The sequence below is a fragment of the Papaver somniferum genome, chromosome 9 (assembly GCF_003573695.1).
Source record: "Papaver somniferum cultivar HN1 chromosome 9, ASM357369v1, whole genome shotgun sequence".
NCBI classification, from domain to species: domain Eukaryota; kingdom Viridiplantae; phylum Streptophyta; class Magnoliopsida; order Ranunculales; family Papaveraceae; genus Papaver; species Papaver somniferum.
The window spans coordinates 134643868-134661983 of NC_039366.1; the positions used below are offsets into that span (position 1 = coordinate 134643868).

At 34.7% G+C, this 18116-nt stretch overlaps 3 long non-coding RNA genes across 5 annotated transcripts; all 3 read right to left on the reverse strand.

Moving 5' to 3' along the window:
* Positions 1 to 7882: 7882 nt before the first annotated feature.
* On the reverse strand, positions 7883 to 9568 carry LOC113309437. The gene is made up of 4 exons (XR_003340600.1): positions 9465 to 9568; positions 9154 to 9209; positions 8226 to 8306; positions 7883 to 8146 (listed from the first exon to the last, which is right to left on the reverse strand). It is a non-coding gene; the product is annotated as an uncharacterized LOC113309437 (long non-coding RNA).
* A 574-nt stretch (positions 9569 to 10142) lies between these two features.
* Positions 10143 to 12149, reverse strand: LOC113312197. The gene is made up of 4 exons (XR_003341648.1): positions 11941 to 12149; positions 11581 to 11822; positions 10797 to 10849; positions 10143 to 10626 (listed from the first exon to the last, which is right to left on the reverse strand). It is a non-coding gene; the product is annotated as an uncharacterized LOC113312197 (long non-coding RNA).
* A 371-nt stretch (positions 12150 to 12520) lies between these two features.
* LOC113312196 lies at positions 12521 to 16584 on the reverse strand. 3 transcript variants are annotated; one of them, XR_003341646.1, is made up of 3 exons: positions 16517 to 16584; positions 16038 to 16154; positions 12521 to 15953 (listed from the first exon to the last, which is right to left on the reverse strand). It is a non-coding gene; the product is annotated as an uncharacterized LOC113312196 (long non-coding RNA). The 3 variants fall into 3 exon arrangements; XR_003341647.1 differs by lacking the exon at positions 16517 to 16584 and having other exon boundaries at positions 12521 to 13700; positions 14111 to 15953; positions 16038 to 16490; XR_003341645.1 differs by lacking the exon at positions 16517 to 16584 and having other exon boundaries at positions 16038 to 16490.
* Positions 16585 to 18116: the final 1532 nt, after the last annotated feature.

Sequence of the window (18116 nt, forward strand, 5' to 3'; positions counted from 1 at the left end):
CTATTTCTAGGTGTATTAATTTCTACCAAACAAATATTCTTAGGCTCCAGGGTATTTGAAGATACCAAAGTTTACACACGTAAATTATTTATATTTTTAACGCAATTCTTAGAATGACATTATTGCATGGATTTTTTGAATATCTTATAAAAATTTTTCAACAATATTAGAGCAAATAATTTAGTGTGCACCATAAGAATATAAACTTCAAACGTAACAAATCAGTAGATGTTTTGTATTTACTGGGAAAATGCACTTCTTTTCCTAAGGTTTTTCGGACGACGTGCTTACTGGGAAATTCTTCACTATTAATATAATAATAATAAACAAAATATTATAAGGTCATCATCAAAAAAATAATAAAAATATAAACATTCAAACTTGACACTACGAATCAGTTGATGTTTTGTACCTCTTGGAAGAAATATTCTTTTCTAAAAGGCGTCTTTCGCACGGCGTGCTTGCGGAGCAATTCGTCGATTAGTATAATAATAAATATGGTACTTTAAATTTATTATCAAAAATGTGATGCAAAACAGTGATAGAAACATAAAACACTATATATTTAATGTGCTTACTTGATTATTCGTTAAGTCAGGTTGATTGTTCGTTAATTCTGGCAGAATATTAAATATTTTGATGATTGGATGGAGGAATAATCTACCCGTGTTCCTAAACAATTCAATATAGAAAGTAGAAACATACATTAGCTTATTTCTCCTGGTTATCGAATGGTTGTTGTTCCGATGTTCCCTTGACTCCTCCTTCTGACGGCGTGTGTTATGGATAAATGTTTGTTATATATCAATAAAACTATTACGTAATCAAGTTACATAGTTTGCAAATAACTACACTACTTGTATATATTTGTTACATGCATAATCGTCTTCAATAACAGATCGCTAGCAACCACATCCTATACTAATTCGGGCAGATTAGATATGTAAATCTGGATTATTCTCCATTGGAAAAGGTACTGGACTATTGTCCATGTTGTTCATCAGTTTCCATATGTTGTTATTGACCTTCTTTTTCACGACGTTTCTGCTGCCTTAACATCCTTTTATAGTGTGACTGAGAAAACAATTTTTTGATGAAATTTTCATTACTGAAACTCAGAGCAAAGTATCACAAAGGTTTTGATGACATGGACGAAGGAATTCTTGTCGTTCTTATGTTGTAGCACCGAATCCTCATAAGTTGTGCATCCTTTCAGGGGGGATCCGTTGACATGGTTATTCTACCACAATCTTATAATTTCGATGTCATCTTTCTTATAGATACATGGATATATGAATTTGAAGTTTAATTATTAGAGATATGTTCCCCATACAAAGCTTAATAGTTCAGGGATACCAAATTTCACCGTCTACTGTTTTTAATTTCAACCTGTTAGGTTTCGGAAACCGACCTTCAAAAAGGTAAATGATGGCAATATACATTTTAGGTTGTCCTCATTTTTGGTAGAATGTAGAACTTTGTGAAAAAATAAATATATATTAGCTTCAAATACATTATTTCTTGGGTTTTAAAAAAAGGAGTTTGCGTCATTATTGTGAGTATGAAACAATCATGTCAACGAATTCTCCATGTTTTGATCAGGTTGACAGTCTAGAATACTCGATATTTTTCCATGCATATCCTGTATTATGGACCTAGATCGTGAAAGGTGATATATTTATTTTATAGATGTTTTATGATGGTAATTTTATTCAACCCAATTAGGATTATTAACTGCAATCATTCGGCCAATTGTATATACGAATAAATTCAAACATAAATTATTTGTTTTTCATGTAATGTCCAAAGCAGGTATCCCTAGATGAATTCTAATTGGCTTAAAAATATTCATGTCTTTGGAGAAAAATACAGTGTTGAAGTATATAGAGTTTACATAATTTTGGTATTGCACGTGATAATACTTATTTTAATTCATGTGACCTACATTTGAAGAATAATTGTTCTTCTGCTTATAACTGGGCTGGGTTAGTACCTCACTAACATAATTTTATACAACAAACTAAATCAGCAAAACCTGATTTTTTTTTTAGTTTCCACTGTTTGTTAACGCACGTGTAGTTCTGTTGAAAATCACTAAAACATCTTGAAGCATTCTCTTGGATTTTTAAACTACTCTTCGATATTAGATGGTCTAAATTTAAAAAATACAAACACGGGACACTAAGATCTTATTTCATTCAGCACAGTAATTACCTTAGAGCGTCTCCAACAGAAGGTGTAAAAAATCCTACGTGGATTTTTTATTTAGTCCTTTTATTTATGGGCTCTACACATAGAGTAAATATAGGACCTCATATCTAAAAAACCATCTCCAACAGTGAGAATTTTAACCCTTAGAATTAAAAGAAAATTGATTAAAAACATGACGTGGAGGTGCAACCGGAGGTGTAGATAACACTTTCTTGAACACCTTCGTATTTAGTAATTGGTCCCTCCTATCTTGTAGGATCCTACTGTTGGAGATGGATTTATGCCAAACGGGGGTCTAAAATCCTATTTGTCACTAAAAATAAATAGTTCCACCCACTCTTGGAGATGCTCTTAGCCTAAGTTCATAAAAAGCCTAACCAACTAACTACATTTTGATGAGATATTCCGAGAAGTCATTGGGAATACTACTAAAGTAGGTAACAGGCAAGACTCCCAATAACTCAAGAATTGGTCATCATAACAAATTATTAAAAAATAATGACTCACCAGTGCTATCTCTAATTTTTTTATTTAATCTCTCGGAAGCAATTCCAAAACAATGAGATTTACCATCAGGTGAGTATACAATTTTAAGACAAAAATTCAACAATTTCACGGACACATAACATGTAGTCAGAGTGTAATTCTGCACTATATTAATCAGCCAGCGATGGGCTCGAAGACATACCAATTAGCATGAATCTAACGTTGACTCATGATATTAATAGATTTTTCCTTCTTAGTTCTAATATAGATTCGCCAGAAAGCCATCATCACCCTAGGCCTGCTAACTTTGCTGCCAGTTCATACAAATTTCTAACTAATTGAAGTGTTGACCAACCTTCTACACATCAATTGCCTACACAAAATAATGTTGCACAGAACCGTCAATACCCAACTTGAGATCCAACACCAAGGCGTGAGTTAGCAAAAAGTGGCCTACAATATTTACAAATACGCAAAAAATTACCCCCAAGTGAATGAGAGAAAACAGCTCAGCTGATTACCAATTTACCACATAACACAATGATGCAATTGGCTAGCACCTTATAGGAACCATATTCTCCTCTCCTTTAATAAACCTTATTTGCATCAAAGCGAAGAGGGTTCATATAAGTTACTAACCAATTGCATAAACTGAATCATACTCTTAATTCCAAAAAAAAAAAAATTGAAAAATCAAGATTCTCCTACTGAGGATTAATTACGCAGGAGCTACTCCTTGTTCTTTTGAGTATCTCCTCGGTTGATGCAACTGGATGGTAACTTATAGAACCATCATCACTTCTTTTAAAAAAAAAACTCTTATTCATTAAAGATAAGACAGTTCGCATGGATTACCGATCAATTAAAAAAAAATTAACTGTTTTCAGAAAGCACAGGTTACTGACCGATTCAAAAAATTAAATTTAATTGTTTCCAAAAAATATGGTATTTTCAGTGAATGTAGGCCATCGCTTGCATGAAAAACACCATTAGGGTCAAAAATGGAAAATGAAGGCTAAACAGCAGAGTCAAAAACAGGTGGAGGACCTCCTCTTTTGTACTGTAAAGAGAAATGAAAATTAAATAGTATTGCAACACCAAGAAAGCTGTTTCATATCTAAATTATTTGAGTGAAGGAAGTACCAAGAACGTGAGCTGGATATAAGGGTCTCCTCTGCACTGTAATGCCAGTTCCTATTTGTGTCATTTCTGGTAGCAACTAATGACCCTATGTGTACACACACTGTTAAGTTGCAAGCTTGCAAGTTGCCTAACTGGAGGTCCTTCCTCATCTTACAGAAAAATTCAACAAATGTGTCAGAAAATTAGCATGCTAATTGGGATGTATGAGAGCATCCTTGGTCAAACTTGTTCGAATGAGCTAATAACCACCTCAAATGAATTCTATATCTAATTAAGGGGGTAGGTACTAACTACACTTATCCAAGAAAAAGAAGAAGAAAAAAAGAGAATTTATTTCATAAATCAACCCCTGGTATCGAAGTGAATTTTTATTTTTTTAAATTTTCACGATAATCAAGCAAGCACCACTACATGACCATATCTGCAGTAACTACTATGCTTTAAATCTTGATGGCTCGCATCTCATAGACATGATCAAGCTGGCTAGATATTTAACCTAAGAATTTATTAATTGAAAAAGTGTATAATGTTAAGCTCCAAATCACATAAATTTTCATATACAGCGAAAAAGCATATGAACATTCACAAACTTCTTCAACTATCTTTTTACATATTTTACATGTAGGAATTACCTATAGGTACTAGTTTGGTGATACTAGTTAGTTGCAGGTCCACCCATTAAAGCCCAGTAAGCATAGGTCCATAATTAAAAGAAAACATGAAACTGGACCTAATTTTTTAAGCCTAGGTCCTGTACACGTGCGGGACATATGTGACGTATTATCATAATTCCCAAAACACCCCGCACTATATAAAAACGGATAGAAACGTTTTTTTCTTTTTGATTCTTTGAATTTATGTTTTCAGAGAAGAGCTCTGCAAGTGAAGATTATTTGAGGTCCTTGTTCGATTCGTGAGTTCGATTCATGAGTTCGAGCTCTGCAAGTGTAATCGGTAGGTGGATTTTTTGTTCTTACGATATTCATGCTTGATTTTTTAATTTTGTTTACTTCGATTTTGATAAAAATCCTTCAGATCTAGATAGAAAGTCATGTTTTATGTTCATTTCATTAGTAGATCTGATGTTTTAATTCCATTTTGTTGGTATTTGGTTTGTTTTTAGTTTGCCTTTGTGTATTAATCATCAATACGTATATGATGTACTGGTGGTTTTTGATGAAAATAGTCCAGATCTAGTTATAAAATCATGTTTTACGTTCGTTTCGTTTGTAGATCTGGTATTTTAGTTTCATTTTGGTGGATTTTGGTTTGGTTTCAGTTTGGTTTTGTGTATTAACCATCAGTACGTATATGACGTACTGTTAATCTGTGTTTACTATGCATCTATAGGTTTGGTTTCAGTTTTTTACAGTGTTTTTTTGGTATGAATTGACAGTACATATATGGCGTACTCTTCTGATTTTGTTTCATTCGAAGTTTTTCCAGTTTTTTTTGTTCGATCCATGAGTATGTATGTATAATACTGAAGTGTTATCACCTTTTTTAGTCTTATCCGTCAGTACATATACGAAATACTGTAATATTTGTTTCGATCCTCTTATTTTTCATAGATCTATTACCTATTCTTGTCATGCAGTTGATTTGTTGTTCATGAATCTTCAGTACATATGTCAGTAATTTGTTGTTCAGCGCTCCATAAACAAATGAGTATAAAATGTTATAAAATCCTTTGATTATTAGCTGAAAATGATGGGTGAAATTGCATGCATGATTCAACTACCATTTACAACTGTCAACTGTCAAACAAATTTACAAGGAAGTGAATGGCCTAACAAAAATTATTTTGTTTGTTAGCAACTCTAAGGTTACTCGAATAGGAACTCACTGATTCTTCGCCACTAAGTCATTTATACTAGAAATGTAGTCAAGTTTTATTCTTAAACGGGTTGCTAATTTTTGAAAGAACCAGCTGTGTGCATCGAGTATGTGATTAGGTTACTAAAAGTCACGCACCCCACCGACAAGAAGGTTGGACACAAAAGGAGAAACTATCTGCGCAGGGGTGATTACTCTTCTGATTTTGTTTTATTCGAAGTTTTTCCAGTTTTTTTTATTCGATCCATGAGTATGTATGTATAATACTGAAGTGTTGTCACCTTTTTTAGTCTTATCCGTCAGTACATATACGAAATACTGTAATATTTGTTTCGATCCTCTTATTTTTCATAGATCTATTACCTATTCTTGTCATGCAGTTGATTTGTTGTTCATGAATCTTCAGTACATATGTCGCATACTGATAGGAAATGCTATTTGGATGTGCTTTGTCTCATTTTTTAGTCTTATCCGTCAGTACATATACAAAATACTATAATATATGTTTCGATCCTCTTATTTTTCATAGTTATGTCACCTATTCTTGTCATGCAATTGAGTTTGGCCACTTCTTTGACATGAAGTTCAGTTTTTAGTTCATGACTCTGCAGTACGTATATGTCAAACTGATATAAACTTCTTCTAATTCTGTTTTATTCACAATTTTGCTACTTCTTTTGGTTCGTGCAGCTTCAAAAACTAAGGAGGCATTAGCACATACACAAAACAAAGGGAACCAGATCAGTGTAAATGGGGATTCCCCTCGAAACGGTAATACTAGTGCCTACCTAAACGGGAACGTTGAGGATTTTCAGGCTGTTGCTTCAACTGGCAATGGATCAGTTAAGGTAGGTTCAACGATGCCTTTTTTGAATGCTCTCCAACATCACAGTTGTAAACGTTAATGGCAGATATTTGCCTGCACTTGCATTTTCAGTTCTGGAGCTTTGACAGTCATGATTAACACATTACATGTGATGAACAAAATTAATTGTTGGATAAATTTGCCTGTTGTTACGTCCCAACTCAGTATCATCAATTTATGTTGGCATGGGTAGAAAATTTTAACTTTCCCCTTTCTCATCAACAGCAAGATCAAGTTCCTGGAGTTCATATTGTTCCTTCGTCCCTGTTTGGAATTGGTGTCTACGGTCTGCTTGGACAGGTTGCTGCGCTGCATCCCTTTGTTATGCAGCAGCAAGGTGCTCCACCCTCTGTAACATCAGCCAACACGCACATTCCTCAACCTCATGTTGGCCAACTTCAGTCAGGGCCTGCAATTTCATTCCATCCACAGTGGGAGAACCAGCAGGTAAAGGATGAAGTAATTGTACAACTTGTCGTTCTATATAATGTTGCTTGTGATCTCTTAAACCATTTTGTTTCCATGTAGGCTATACCAGAGAGCTCACAGGTATCAAGTCAGAGTCAATATCAAATGCCCCAAACTGAGCAAGAATCTGGTGCTCGTTACGAATACGAGCTTACTGCTGATTTGTAAAAAGTGCAGCAAATATGTACTCAAATTTTAAGCATGGTGGCAGATATGTACTCAAATTTGTAACACAAATTTAGCAGATATGTACTCAAATTTGTGGTATTTTATATGTTTTAATTAAATTTGAACCTCCCGATAAGTAAAATCTCGATTTGGTAGAAGTATGTTATTTCACACATATTTAACCAGTAGGGTATATTAGTCATTTCCATGTTTTCAAAAAACTTTGGACCCTAGGATAAGAATAAAATCCGGTTGGACCCTCCTATAAATAACCTTATGCGCTTAGGACCAAGCAAGAAATGTTCCATTTTACATATTTGACAGTTAACCCAATTCTGGTATGGTTTTCGAGACATATTATGGCTTCTTGAAGGCAATGTGATAACATCGCCAATGGGATAATGAAATTACTAATGCGGATGCATGTTAGGTTGTGTAATGCTTACCTCTTCATCAGTTTTTTTTTTCTTTTTCCAGTTTTCAAACATCACCTTTATAGTAAACTTTGCAATTTGGTATTATAGTAGGCAACTATTGATATCGGCTATTGCAGACTTCGCACAAAATTAACCATGAAAAGGAAAAGTACACTAAAACGCACGGTTTGAGGTTGTTGAAAGTAGTTATGCGCTTTCCCATAATCTCCACCTTTTTGAAATCCAGACTTCTGGAACCAAGTGCAAGGGTGAACTCCAGTCAAAAATGTCCATAATAGGTTTCAACCAGTCATTAAAAGACGACCACTTGCATGGCAAAAAATCGAGGAAAAGGGAACTCCTAACTTATTGCAGAGCAACACATAGATAGCTGATCAAAGCAATCTCTTTCCTTTATAGTATGTGTTATGTCCATGATAACTTCCTCATTTCTGTACCTGAATATCTGAGTAACCTCCTCATTGTCGTACGCTCTGATAGGAGCCTTGTTCCAGTTGAGCATCACTTGGAGATTTCAGTAGCTTGGATAGACCTGCATTAAGGTAACCTACAAATAAGAAAACAGAATTTCAGTAGAATTTTCTGACTTGTATTTTACCTTGCCGACTTACCACAATGTGCAAAACAGGGAACTGGGTTCTGCGGAGATTATTTCATTTCTCCCTTTTCTTCCTGCTCCGCATCTCAAAGATCTGATTCCAAACAGTATAGAAAGTAGACTCCCAGCACTTAAATCGTTTAAAACTTGAGTGTTAAAAGTACACAGGTTAGTGAATCAAATGCAAAATCATGTAATGAGAGAATTAGGTGTATGGAAGTAGCTAATATCAGAGAATTTGTGGTCTCTTGTGATTAGTGACCCATTCACAAAGCTAAAAGAAGGTTTCCCTCATCTATAAAAGATGTAATATACTTGTTAATACTGGTGGTGGCACGAATACTTAGTGCGTTATTCATCTGGTGTAACACAATTCAATCATCAATGCCAATTCTATGTGCAAACTTGGTACGTTTTTACTACTTGTAAGTTAGGATAAAGGATACAAAAATGATTACTATAGAGGACTGAATCTGGTGTGAATTGAACACACAACCTTCTAACTTGATGTCAGACACACTACCATTGTGCCACAGATTCATATTCATGGTTGCACCGTTTTGAACCATGAAACTTTGTTCTAAAAGAAATTAAACATGCCAAAATTAAAAAAAATTAAAGGCAATCTAGCAAACAAAACGAAATCTTTGACACATGGGTTACAATGAACAAACGAAGAATAAATTTGTACCAAAATTTCCTGGTTATGCTATTATAATCCTAAAATTTCTAAGTTCAATTTTTAGAGTAAAGTAACATACAAAACCAATGAATCACAAATAAGTAGTATTACACCATTAAACATAATAGTCAAAACATGTTAACCTTAAGTCTTCCACTACACAGCCTAGGATTGAGATTCATACCGTTATTAACAGGGAACCAATTTGTATCTCTTTATAGCAATGCATATTACATAAATCAAAGAGAGAAGAGATTACCTCAAAAAATGAATCAAATTTGATGAGACACACATTGTACAAATTAGCCTCTTCACCTACAAAATCAACACAAAAATTAATCATTAAAAAATACATTGAAAGTTGAAAACAATCAAATATGATATCGTAAACAAATATTCGTGCATGGTTATATGCAGATGTATATGGAATCGGTCTGCAAGACTGCTTCAGTAATGAAACACTGAGATATTTCACATTGCGCTTTATACGACTTTAATTTTGTTTTTCTGCTGCTTCCCAAAGGAATTGTGGCAAAGAATATAACTCGAAACCGAGGTATATATACTTACCCCTAACAGATGCTCAGGATCTTGACTGATTTTCCCTGTTTACATTAACCTGTCGGAAAACCTAACATCACCTCAGGCCAGACTGTCACCATCCAGAGGGGAGTAAACTCTGAAAACGCGAACATGATACTGATTATTATACTTAAACAACAAAAATCCTGCAAAATAAAACCAATGAATTATATGAACCGCCTGGTATAAACCTATGAAAAATCAGGATTAGTAACCCACCCTTCACCACTTCGTGTAGGGATTCCTTTTGATCCTTGTTCAACCACTGGTCCTTGATTAACGCAGTGGTTCTATCACCCAAAGAGGAACATCCATTTAGCATTGACTCATTGACCAATTTAATATAACTACACAAACATAAATGGATGGTTGCCTTTCTACAGGTAGATGAGGGTGTTCAATTAGTATTATGACAATCAGTAGAAAATTTCAACCAAATGAGCTTAGACGATGTAGTCTACACCTCACATCTGCAAAAACGAATACCAAAATCAACAGGAAGACCAAGACATAATCCAAGGCTATGACGTTATTATTTTGTACTCATTGACCAAAAGCCCTTTGATGCAACAAAATGTTTCCATCAACTGCCATAAAATCCTATATCAAGGCTATGACGTTATTATTTTGTAGATCATTTTCACCATTGCTCATCTTGTTAGTGACATTGTATATTCCCCCCAACGTTTTAAAGGATCGATCTACTGAATAATAACACCATCGCCTGAATAAGATATGTCAACAAATATATCAAGGGTTTCCTGGAAATTTTGAAATTGAGCAATTATATTAACGATCCGGTATCGTGCACACAATCATATACCTGGACATCAACCTATAAGTTAATATAATTGAAGACGAAAGCCTACACAGATTCATTATTCATGATGAAAGAGTGATATGCTTGCACCAACATTGTATATTGATGGGCAGTAATCATCCATTTTCTCCCCCTTGAAACTTACAGGTATTAACCTGAATGGGGACTTGGACCTCCAGTACCCGGTAATGCTCGTCCATAGACCCTGTCATCTTGGAGTATTTCCCCGTGGACAAATGCAAGAACGTCTCTAGGAAATTAATCAGGAGATGCAATCACTATCCCTTTTTAGAGCAGCGTCAATTGCATCAAAGCCCCTTGTCTTTCCTCCTACAATAGACCATCATCAAAGGTTAAATCAAGTTCAGTTGTTGCATGTGTACATCAAATGAGTGTACCTTTAACTGCTAGAGTCCTATATCCTCTAAATAATAGTTTACATCATTCATCCATTTCCAAGCTGACAGTGTAGAATTTTCACCTGGAAGCAATGTTCTTACCTCATTTGTGAGGGCATTAGTTTACATTCTAGGTTTATAATATGCCATGTCATCTGCACAGAGCAAGTTTAAAAAAAAAGAGTTTAACCTGTGATTTGGAATTAGGAGGTTCAGTCTTACAATGAGTATGAGTATTTATGTTAATGAATAAACAGTGCAACCTCCTAATGCATATGTCTACGTTTTAGGTTAGAATCAATACAATTTTTGTGAATACAATACCAACTAAAGGAAGAATCTGCAGAGGGGCCTGGATCAAGCTTATTTGCACTATTTGCACTCAAACCTACCAATTACATGAAACTCATGAAAAAGATAAATCATACACTCAAATTGAGCCTAACCCACAAACCCAAATCTAATTAAAATACCAAATTATACGTAAATCTACACAATAGTGATCATCGTCCTAAAATTTGAAGAGATTCTTATAAGAACCGTTAGTAAAGACCCGAAATAGATGTTTTTTCGCGTTAGAAACAATAAGAATTCGAAGAGACAACCGGAAAGGAATAATGAGCTCAATCAAAATATCTATATAATCTACCATGAACTAATATTTTCAAGCCATATCAAAATATCAAGAAATTTCTTTTACCTATTCAGGAAATCCAATGAGTGCAACAGCAGGTGAATCGTTGTTGCTAACTGTTGAGCATGCAAAGTTATAAATGCAAGCATGCTCACCAGTTATAAATGCAAGCATCCAGCCTCGCTAATTTGTTACTTTTATACATAAAGGGAATTATATAAATCTTACAGTCACCTTTGAATCACTCCATACCTGGATGAGTTACACCTCTGTGCAAGGTTTAGAAAATTCTGAAGCACCCATATTTACGCTAGAGCAGCAGCATCACACCACAAAGCTATCTAGGGACCCACGAATAAAATTTATTTCACGGAGATTCAACCATGATCACGATCACAATAAAATGGTTACAATGATACGTTTTTTCTGGTATTTTGAAACTATTCCACCAAGTTGTTGTATGGGGTTGTCAATATTCATGGACAACACATTACCTACACGAACAGAGCCATGCCCTAATAGAAAACTCTCAGAAAAATGGATAAAAAAGAAAAAGAATAGATAGGAAGGAGCAGAGTTTCCGCATATCATGACCATTAATACCATTAATACCTTCTGCTTTCCTGTCTCTATACCGTTTAGAGATTTAGCCAACAAATCCAGATTTAGCTCATTCAAACTCTACATCTGGCTCTTGTCAATTCAGTTTCACGCCAGGCTAAGTCCTTGAAAAATAGAAGTCGACAGATTTAACATGAGATGCCCGTCGGTTTCAGTTTGTTCTGGCACCATACACTCCCAGCTTACCACCAAAGACTCAAAATCCTGCTTCACATGAAAAAGCTCTAGCTCATCTTCCGCAGCTCATTGTCTTTTTCTATATGTTTCTTCTATCATATGCAAGTCCTTTAGATGATATTGTAGACAGTAACGTAATACATGAGAATAAGAATAGTTAAGCAGCAGTATCAATCCTTGGTTACTGCTCTGAGTATCTTCTCCTGACATGATTGCCTGTTACAGCGTCCATTTCTCTGATATACGCAAAACCTTAATATCAACTTTTACTTTAAAACTACAAAACATCTCAGATTCGAATCCTAAACACTTCAATCTCTTAGACAAAATTCATACTCAAAAAGCTGCCAGATCTCAAAATTCACCATTCTATAGCTATTTCATACATGAGAAAGGAAGCATAACCGGCACTAATTGGATCAAAGAAAAATACCAAATAGAATTCTGAATTAACAAAGAAGAACAATAAGGGTGATTTTTACAATGGATTATCAAAGTCGCGAGATTTAGAATCAATGTTACAAACAAAAACCGTAGAGTGACGACTTTCAACCTTTACAGCCTCAAGAAGGTCTCTTCTCTTCTTGCTACTTCATTAATTATGTTCTATCCATGTAAGACCCTGCAATTAGTGGTGGTGGTGTTGGATTGCTTGCTTTTAATATGCAACTTGCATAAAATACAACAAATCGGATAATCAGAACAAAATTAGCGATCATAATATAGTATAAAGGGATGAAATAAACCAATTTGTGACTAATAATAAATTAGTTAGTCAGGTCATAGTTGCCGAGCCATTATGGATGGCCCAAATAATCAAGAATGAAACTGCTACCAAATTTCGGAAGAAACTGAGTGTGCAAAATAAAATTGAAGCATGGATCATACGTTGCCAAAATGTTCTTTACATCTTTGGTTCTTTAGCATATATGTAGCCAGATCGCTAGCATAAACAATTAATGACAGCAAGTCTTATAACCGAACACCTAAATAACCACATATCCACCTGCAAGCACCGCCCTCTTCTTTACCACAACTTTTGGATTAAGATAAAAGATTTAGTTTAAGAACTAAATCTTTTACACTGATTCATTAGCTAAGGACTAATTAATGCTGCGTAATTAGTTAACAGTATCCTTTCTAAGCATTTGTCCATCGTCTGGCAGCCATTAAATAAGCAAATATTTAAGTATAAAGATGTGCACCGCACTTCAAATTGCAATAGGTCCTTTCCAAGTTAACGACAAATTAAAGTTATACCACTTAACATTAGTGGTACAATATTGTTTTACACTATTATGGTTCAATTCCATTAAGCAACTGTTATGGTTCAATTCCACTATGCAACAGAAGTTAGCAAAACTAACTTGGAAAAACACATCTAAGAAGTTTAATAGCTTTAAGAGCCAACTTGTCCAAAAAGATCTTGCACACGAAGTGCTTATGCAAAATATACATTCATTTATGGCAATTACTTCATCGAAATAGAGTATCCTAGGCCACCATATATTGCACAAAATATATATCTATTTATAAGTGATATTCACTGTAAACGTTTTGAGGGATGAGTTTATCTGCGCCAAGCAAAGAGAGTAGTCAGCACATTTTCAAACATTTTGAGGGATGAGTTTTTATTAGGAATAATATTCACTGTAAACGTGATTTCCACCTCGGAGTCTTCATTATTCTTACTCATCCATGCTCAGCTGATGCTTCCCAGAGTTAATTCAACTTCCTATTAGGAATAATATTAACTTTATAAAGCATCAGCTGAGCACATAAAATGTGCCAACAGATTATTCAAGAGTGTTTATACTGACTTAAATTATAGAGAAAAAACTTCAATTTGATCAATAAGAAACGTTGTTATCGAAGTAATAAGGATAATTAGTGTGAAGGCGCATTCTTAGAGAACCCAAAACTGCTATACAGTAGAAGAAGCATATAAACAAAAGATTCAAGTGCTCAGTTTAGGGAAACTTACACATCTTTGATCCACCAAAATTTTGGAATGCAACTTATACAACTGTGCTACTTGCCAAACTTTATTATTTTGATTGCTGGACATTACTATTGCTGCTACTGATACACCCTCTGGACCCTCTCTCTTCACGCCAAGCTTCCACATCTTTAATCAATTTGGTCATCTTTAAACATACTCTGAAATTGAAAGAATGCAAATCTGCACAAATATTACATGAGCCTAAATATGATATTTGATGATGTGCAGAAACCAAGGAAAATATCCTATAAACCATTTAAACAAAGCATATATGAGCAAAAGAGAAGTCAAAAACATTTCAGGAAGATAAAATAAACATTGGCCTGATCTTGGAGTGAAAGACAATAAGACATATCATTGTAGTCATTCAATGTGGGGTATATCGTGCATGGTGCTCTAATAATAGTGGTGCAAAACATGAGTTTGGTCTCTGCTTGAGTCTCTACAATCTTTATTATATGCTTTGCCACATCTAATCTTCACATCTCTAATCTTCACAGACAATTGCCACTGTTAGGGTAGGAGGGAACCATCTTTCGCTCTGTCTTCCCTATCAAAAAAAGAAGAAAAAAAATAGAGGTGGAAAGAGAAAACGGATTTTATCTGACACAGATCTGCATCCAACGACCAAAAACATATGAAAATATCTGTGCGGCCCTGGTCTTTTTAAAGCATCACCCACCCTACTTGCCTGTAATTATAGTCTAATTCGGCACTGTATTGAACAGCTGGCAATGAACTTGGAGAAATATGGATTTACATGTATCTGCATGTAATCATAGCCTAACTCTGCACTATTTCCGCTGACTTGCCGCACTGTACACATATGGACAGCTTTAATCCTAAGACATATATGGTCACTAAGATCACCTTCACCACAAAACGCTTTGTGTATAGAAAATAGTTAAATGAAGTGATGGAGGAAAAACCCCACCAAAAATACAGAGTACAATTGATGAATTCTTATAGGCTGCAACAGCAAGAGAAGTAAATCATCATTCATATACCATATGGCATTCCCAATTTCTACTTCTCAGATTGTTCTATTTCTCTTAGATATGTCTCCAGTTTCGGTGAATTCATATTTGTAATAAAGCTAAGGGAATACACAACACATAATTAGTGATCTCCTACTATGGCATTCCTATTTCCAATTACATACAACAATATATGTGAACTAAAAATCGCAGTGGCACCAAGACATTAAAGATATTGAACAGTTTATCATTCATTCGTATCTATATACACATGCTAACAAAACAGTTAAATCTTAGTAAATAAAAGGTATTTTCTTGTTTCGTATGGATTTCACGTAAAGCGAAAAAAAATTTATATTACCAGTCAATTGCAATTCTTAAGAATAAGAATGAGGATTGGTGTACCTTGCTAGCAATGTCTGATAAGTAAGCACCAAGGAGTAACGAAGATAAAAAGAAAAAGTCGGGTCAATCTGCCTACGCCGAACAAAAAGTGGATAATTTTTTTTACAGATTTAAAACTTGTAGGGTTTCCACATGTTCACATGCTTTCCTACGCATTACGAATCTTTGCCTCTTAAATTTACTGGAAACATATACCACTGCTGAGTTATTCAACATCAATTGGAAATCAATATGAAGAGACAAAATTAAATACGGGGCATCAGTAACTCAACACAAACAGGTACTTCAGAAAAAATAAACTTTTCCTCTTAAATTTCCTGCAAAAAGCAACATCAGTCAAAAAGAGGAAAAATAAACAAATACAGATTCAAAAATTCTAGGATTTCAACATGTTTACCTTCTAATTCCTTTCCTCTGCACCATATTTTTGATTAAAAAATTTCCTGCAAAAAATAAGCAACATCAATAAAAAAGAGGAAAAATAAACAAATACAGATTCAAAAATTCTAGGGTTTCAACACGTTTACCTTCTAATTCCTTTTCTCTGCACCTTATTTTTGATTAAACCTTGCTCCTGAATCTCAGGAAAACAGCAAGCACACAAACCGCAGGAACCAAAACAGATTTTCAAACATCTAGAGTATCTGCGAGAGAGAGAGAGGAGAAGAACAGTAGCAGCAGAAAAAGAGAAACGTCGGTAAAGTGAGAAACTGGAAGATATGCTTGATAAGATGAACCCTAGAAATTGACAAATCCAGAAAACCCTAACTCTGCCCAAACCTTAAATCCTAAATTGCAACAATCTTACATATCCTATATGCTGGCTTGTAACACAACAATAAGGGAATTTCTTGTGAAACAGATTGCAATCTGGTAATGCATACTAATTGAACGTAATTGAAACAATAACTCTTCCCAAACCTAATATCATAAATTGCAGAAATCTCACTATCTTATTATAAGATATACAAAGGAATGACTTAGTAATGGATTTCGATATCGATACCTTTTCAATTTGAGGATTTTACGGGTTGTTAGTCCTCAACGGAGTTGGGGGAGTTGGGTGTAGTTGTGTTTTTTCCCATTAGTCGTGAGGGAGTTTGAGGAAGTCTCTTAAAATCCCCGTTAATCGTGGGAGAGTTTAGAAGAGTCTTTCCAACTCCCTAGAAAACCCCGTTAGTCGTGGGGGAGTTTGAAAGAAACTCTTAAACTCCCTGTTAGTGGTAAAAATTAGAATGATAGGGAGTTTGTTTTTTTGGGAGTTCTGAGGAGTTCTAGGGAGTTTATAGTGTATTTTTGCCTCACTCCAAATCTCTCAAAAAAGTAGAGATTTTGGGAGAGTCTCTCAAACTCCCTACACTCAACACACCAAACTCTCTCAAACTCTCAATACTTTCTTACACTCCCTCAAAATCCCCAAGATTCAAAATACATTAAACTCCCTCCAACTCACTCGTGGACTAACACCCTGTTAACCTAGAAAATTCAGAATCCCAATTACCAATTTCTCAAATTATATCACCAAACTAATTTAGAGATCAAGATAGTCGATGGCTTCATGCAATCCAACTTGATTTGATATTAGCGAAAGAAAGGGTTATAAAAGAAAGCCCCGATAACTGCTCCTCCAATAGTATTGATGGTTATAACAACTTCTTTCAAGCAAAGAACCATGAACCCCTCTTTGATTCAACATCAACTCATATGCGGTGAATAAGATGAAACAATCGAACTGAGAACTGAGAGCAAAGTAAGAGAAAGACTGAATCAAACTTCTTTCTTCCGGGTTTAGTGTTTGTAGACTCCGTAACGTTACTGAAATTTCCTGACCGTCCAAGTCAAAAATCCATCTGGATGATTCCGACCGCAGGATGACCCTCCCTGATAGATCTTGACCATCTAATGACTCTCCAATCTAAGAGTCAAACACCACCTTTTTTTTATTACAGTGATGAGGTTTTTTAACAAGTTAATATAAAGTTAAATAATCCAATTTGAAATAAATTAAGTTAACTAACTGCAGAAATTAACACTTAGTCCCAAATTTTATCCTTTAGAGCATCTCCAACAGCGGGTTGGAGTTTTATTTTTTTTGACACATAGGATTTTAGACCCCCATTTAATTAAAATCTTCTCCAACAGTAGGTCCTCTAAAGTAGGAAGGATGGGTAGCAAAATAAATATGAAGGTCTTAGAGAAAGTCTTATTTAGACCTTGGGAATGACCTTCATGTCATCTTTTTGACTATTATTTTAAAATAAAATTATCTAAACCAATAGGAAAATATGAATCACTTTTATCTTTATCAAAAAAAAAAAAAATCCTAAAACTAAAACTAAGACCCCACACTAGTAGAGATGGTTTAGTAGAAAAACATTATTCTTTTTGCTACATATATACAACTCCACAAATAAGGATCTAAATAAAAACTCCACGTAGGATTTGTAGCACCCACTGTTGGAGATGCTCTTAGAAAGTTAGGCTACTCATTTTTTTCTTTTACTCAAAAAGGGCAATTTATTGAAAAATTCAGCTCTCCACTATGCTGAAAGAAAATAAATCAAGAGTTACATTCGAAAACTCACAAAGAGCAAGGATGAAAAAAA